This window comes from Callospermophilus lateralis, unplaced genomic scaffold (genome assembly GCF_048772815.1).
Source record: "Callospermophilus lateralis isolate mCalLat2 unplaced genomic scaffold, mCalLat2.hap1 Scaffold_922, whole genome shotgun sequence".
In the NCBI taxonomy this organism is placed as follows: domain Eukaryota; kingdom Metazoa; phylum Chordata; class Mammalia; order Rodentia; family Sciuridae; genus Callospermophilus; species Callospermophilus lateralis.
Genome location: NW_027517366.1, coordinates 183376 through 189375, shown reverse-complemented (window position 1 = coordinate 189375; position 6000 = coordinate 183376). Strand labels below are relative to the sequence as shown.

General features: G+C 35.4%; 1 pseudogene; it reads left to right on the top strand.

Annotated features, from left to right (window-relative positions):
- The first annotated feature begins 3033 nt into the window (after positions 1-3033).
- LOC143641244 (uncharacterized) overlaps positions 3034-6000 on the top strand; it is a 60766-nt pseudogene continuing 57799 nt past the window's right edge.

Sequence of the window (6000 nt, the reverse complement as noted above, 5' to 3'; positions counted from 1 at the left end):
GTAGCTGTTAAAGCAAAAAACATCATTATGGGTAAAGATCCATGTAAATCAGAAAAATGTAAATAAAGAGAACAAAATTATTAGTCCACGGATGGTAAGTATAAGTCTATTTTCCTAACATTCAGCTTGAAAAAAAAAACATACTAGAAATATATCTATAATCACTTTAGCATCATAGTGTAAAGATATTAGGCATAGCTTTTCTGATGGGTTCTAATCCTGAAAGTAAAATTTAAATATGCCAGGCAAACAAATCACCAAGCAATGTTGTAGGGATGTTTGAGATTAAAATTTATTTTCTATCATAGATGAGACTATTACAGTATTGCAAATAATGATGTGTGTCCCATCTATAAATTCTAATTTCTTGCATAGATGATTTTGGATAAATTATCAATCAAAACTTTTTTTGGATATTTTACACGCTCATGAAGCAGATAAAAGTGGGTAAAAGCAGATAAAAGAATGGCTTGATAACTTCCATCATTATAAATAATAGAAAAACAATCAAGGTTAAAGAGGAGTGAAATTGCAATTTCTGAAAAATGGGTAGATATGAATTCATGTTATATGCAACATACTGATAAAGGTACTGGCCAAAGAAAGAGATTTAAGTGGAGGAGGATAAAATCATGATGGAAAGGTGATCTAGACAACCTATCCATACAGTGCTACATGTAACTACAGGAAGAGATGATGAGGGCTGAATATAAGTAACTGTGTACCATTCTTCTTGAGGAAGAAAAAACTACATGTAGATTCTTAAAAAGGAAAGCAAATGAATTTTAGCGCAATCCAAGAAAAGCAAAGCCAATTTTTTTTAAAAGAAGAAACAACTTAGAGAAATACATAAGAAGCGGGTGAAAAATTCCCATAAACCCTATGTTGAGCTACTTCAGGTAAGCACTGAGATGGAGGTGACAGTGTTTTATATAATCTGAAATTCTCAATTTTGACCACATTATTTGTTGCTACATCTAGATTTTTACATCTCCTGCATCAATGATCAGGGTACTTTCCTTTTTAGATATAATCTAGGTAAAATTTAACTTCTATTCTTACTACAAATAAGCAAAATTTATAGAATTTTGTGAGTAGCTGTCCTAGCAAATGTTTACTTCATAAATTGTTGTTTTGAAGCTTGCTTTCCTAAGAACCAGAAAATTACCTTTTATTCATGAACATTCCATTTTTGACTGCCAATGAATAATATGAAGTAATTTTGTAAAAGCAAATGGTTCCTTAATTCTCTTTAGAAGTTGTGGGTTTGAAATGCCCTTATTAGAGACATTATCTACTCTGTGCTACCCAGGTCCCTCCTACTCACTCTTTTCACACCCTCTGGGCACTGAATTCTTCAAAAATTCAGTTTCTTCACATATGCAATACCCGTATTATCCTGAGAGATGAAAATGAAAATGAATTTATAACAAGGGTTGCTGTGATGATATTTGATACTTACCTGAACTTTCCAAAAAACAAAATACCATCCTATTTATTAAGAAATCTAAGCCTTTTTTTGGCAGGACTTGGGAGATCTATTGACAAAGTAATTTAGCCTTTAGTGAAACTAGGGCACCATGTTATTATGAAAAGAATCAAGCTGTTTCTAACAAAGTGAAGAAATACTTTTTTTAGATAATAATCAACTGTGAGTGCACATGTTTGTGCGAATATGATTTTATGTTTCCTGTATCAGAAGTTAGCTTCTCTTCTGTGGTTGAGGGATGTATATTTTGCAGGGCTGAATGCTGGCATTCATAAATACAACTCTGTATGATTTTACAGTGTTTCTAAGGTGTATGGTGCTTCGCCCCTCCCCTGACTCAGGCAATGGCAAGGCCATACTGAGGTGGATGGCGCAAGGCGTCCATCCTCTGGAGGAGCGCAGTATGTTTCTGGGAATGGGCTAATTTGTTTTTGTATTCCTTTAATAAGTATAGTTGTGACTTCTCATATGACCATTAAGTATGAAGGAAAAAACATGAAATTCCCAATTAATACAACTACTTCTAAAGAATGGATCTGTTTGCTCTAAATGCAATGATTCAGCTGTGGAGTGTAAATTGTTAATGTCTAATGAAAAACTCCCTGTATTCCTGTCAAGGAAGTTTTTGAGAAATTAAATTAAAATCTAGAGAAGAAAAATTAATGTTAAGAAGACAGATTAGTGCTTAGTACTAGGCAACTTGTTCTTGTTCCTGTGCACAATGGTTTGTGCTCTTACTCTTGTTTGATTAAAATTAATAACAAGTCAACCACTTGTCATCACCATGGCACCGGTTCCAGTCAGTAAGTCAAGGAAGAATAGTCAAGGTATAGGCCAATAGTTTGGGACATTTGTAACTATTATTAAAAGTTAACTAAGCAGAAACAGCTCAAAGCAAAACACGAACTGAAAGTACAAATGTTTGCTTATGCCTAAGCCAAGATACATTCTTCTATTCTGATTGTAGCTAGGTAATATTTTGTTTATTTGAATAATGATTCCTGTTTTGTAGCCACAAAGTACTGTGAGCCTGCCAAAATGAAAAGTATATATGATCAACTTCACAAGTAAAGATGGGGATCAACACCTGCACTTTGGTGTCTGTGTTGTTTCTCCACCCCTCTTTCGCTGACTCCTCACCATCCGTTCGTCTCCTGAGACCCCCTGTTGGAGCTGGTCTCCGACATCTGGCGCCCCCTGAACAAGGACGATCGGTAATCCGTAAGTCTGATGCATTCATTTCATTCAGAAGTTTTCGGGTGAGGATAGGATTCTTACCTAGGGTACTGAAGACCCCTTAGCAAGGTGCTAAGTAAGTGAAGGATAAGTAATCAGAGAACTTATTTTGAGAAGTCATGGGCCATAAAGAGTATAAATAAAGAGGACTCTTTATTGATATAGCTAAGCATATACTCCATAAACGGGGCATTTCAGTTTCTTCTAAGCAGTTAAGACATTTTTTTCATTTTATTCAAGAATGCTCTCCTTGTTTCCCTGAGGAAGGAACCTTAAATTTAGAAACATGGAAAAAACTAGGTAAAGAGATGAAGGTTTATTATGATCATCATGGGCCAGAGAAGATTCCTGTAGATGCTTTTGCATTATGGAATGTTTTTAAAGATGCTTTGGATCTGACCCATGAGGCAGTTTGTTTGGCTGCTCAACTGACCGAGTCTGAACAAACCCTCTTAATCAGGTCTGCTGCTACATCTAGATTTTATAAAACTACATTCCCTCAACATTCTCAATCTGATGATGAACAAGGGGATGAAGAGGAGGATAAACAACTTTCTCCTCAAGATCAGGAGGACTTAGAGGAGGTACAGCTCAATATCATAACTCTGATTGGCCACCAAATTTGTTAGTTTCTGTGTCTCCAGAGCCTCCTTAGAGCTTTAAATAAAACTATGGAAACTATGGGAGCCTTACAACTGGGTCTCCCATCTCCTACTGCTATAACTAAAGATCATAACATAATGGTGATAGACTTATAAGATTGCTTCTTTACAATTCCTTTAGTCAAACAAGATTGTAAACATTTTGCTTTTAGTCTGCCTTCCCCAAATTTACAAAGACCTTATTAAGGATTTCAATGGAAAGTTTTGCCTAAGGGAATGAAAAATAGTCCCACCTTATGTCAAAAGTTTGTTGATGCAGCCTTAGTCTCCACAAGAAATAAGTTTCCATCTGGATATACAATTCATTATATGATGATATTTTATTAGCTCATGCTGATTATTTGATACTCCAACAAATACTTAGTTTTATGATTACAAGTTTACAAGACCGGGGATTAAAAATTGCTCCTGATAAAATTCAAACTCAGGCTCCTTTTTCTTACCTAGGAAGATTAATTAATTTCAACAATGTAACTTCTCAAAAAATACAGATTAGGGTTGATTCTTTACACACTTTAAATGATTTTCAAAAACTTCTTGGGGATATTAATTGGATTAGGCCTTACTTAAAATTAACCACTGCTGACCTTAAACCATTATTTAAAATTTTAAAGGGAGATTCAAATCCAAATTCACCTAGACAATTTTCTCCTGAGGGAAAGAAGGCTTTATTTAAGGTGGAGAAGGCTATTTCAGATCATTATTTACAAAAAATAGACTACAATAAGCCCTGGATGTTAATAATCTTACAGACTTCACACACTCCTACTGGATGCCTATGGCAGGATGATCCTTTAGAATGGATTCATTTGCCTTCTACTCCAAAAAAGATTAATATTTCGTATCCCACCCAGGTGTCATTATTAAATTGTAAAGATAGACTTCGAAGTAGAGAGCTCTTTGGACGAGATCCATCCTCCATTATTATTCCATACAAAAAGGAACAATTAGATTTCTTATTAAGTGTTAATGATGAATGGCCTATAACATTACAGGGATTCTATGGAGAAATATTGTTTCATTTGCCTAACCACCCATTACTACATTTTATGACTAAGGTAAATACTATTTTTCCTAAAAACTTTTCTCATGTGCCCCTCGATGAGGCTTCTCTAATTTTTACAGATGGATCCTCTAATGTAATAGCTGTTACTATTATAGATGACCAAGAGCCAATAGTTCAACAAACAACTGAAACCTCTGCTCAAAGGACGGAATTAATTGCTATTATAACTGCTTTTGAAAAGGTTACACAGCCTTTTAATCTTTATACTGATTCCCAATATATAGTTAATCTCTTTCCAGCCACAGAAACAAGTTTGTCCTCTCAATCATCAATTGTTAATATATTACAAAAGTTACAAAAATTAATATTACAGAGATCCTATAAATTTTTTATTGGACATATTAGAGGACATTCTAACTTACCTGGACCTTTAGTGGCAGGAAATGCTAAAGCTGATTTATTAACTAGGACTGTTTATAACGTTATTGAACAAGTTACTAAAGATCATCAATTACATCATCAAAATTCTGCTGCTCTTAGAGCACAGTTTCATATAACTAAAGAACAAGCTAGACAAATTGTTAAACAATGTCAAATCTGTCCTACTCACTTTCCTTCTCCACAGATGGGTGTCAATCCCTGGGGTTTATTACCTAACAAATTGTGGCAGATGGATGTTACTCATATTCAAGAGTTTGGAAAGTTATCTTTTGTTCATGTTTGTGTGGATACTTTCTCACATGTTATTTTTGCTACAGCCCGTACTGGAGAAGCTTATAAGGATATTGCCCAACATCTTTTTGACTCCTTTGCATATATGGGATTACCTCTTCATATTAAGACAGACAATGCTCCTGCTTATATTTCAAAAACCTTTAAACACCTGTGTCAGACACTTAACATAGTTCATTCCACAGGCATCCCCTATAACCCACAAGGACAAGCCATAGTGGAAAGAGCTCATCAGACCTTAAAATCACAAATTAATAAATTAAAAGAGGGGGAACTACATTATAGCTCTCCTCATCAAATTCTTCAACATGCTCTATTTGTTATTAATCATTTAAATGTAAATGATTCTAAATTAACTCCAATGCAACATCATTGGTCTGAGCAAACAGTAACTCAAAAACCTTTAGTCAAATGGAAAGATCTTCTTACTGGACAGTGGAAAGGACCTGATATTCTCTCAACATCGGCTCAAGGATATGCTTGTGTGTTTCCAAAGGACGCTACTTCACCTTTGTGGATTCCAGATCGACTCATCAGACATTATGACTCACCCATATCGCAGGCGGAGGTTCCTCCCCAAGCCATACCCAAGGATGCCATCGACCCAGGATGAAGAACTTGCGGAGGACATGACTAATCTTCACCTTCATTCCCCTCGACAGGCACGAACAACATTGACATCAAAATTACCTTTCTGGGGTCAAATTAAACATCTGACCAGTCAGGCACAAAATTTGGTTGTTAGCCAAAGTGCCTCTGCCTCTCCTGAAAAGGTGTTTCTTGCTATGCTAGCACTCTTATCCTGTCAGGTATCACTGATTTCTGATAATCAATCTTATTGGGCTTATTTTCCTGATCCTCCTCTTTTAAGAGTT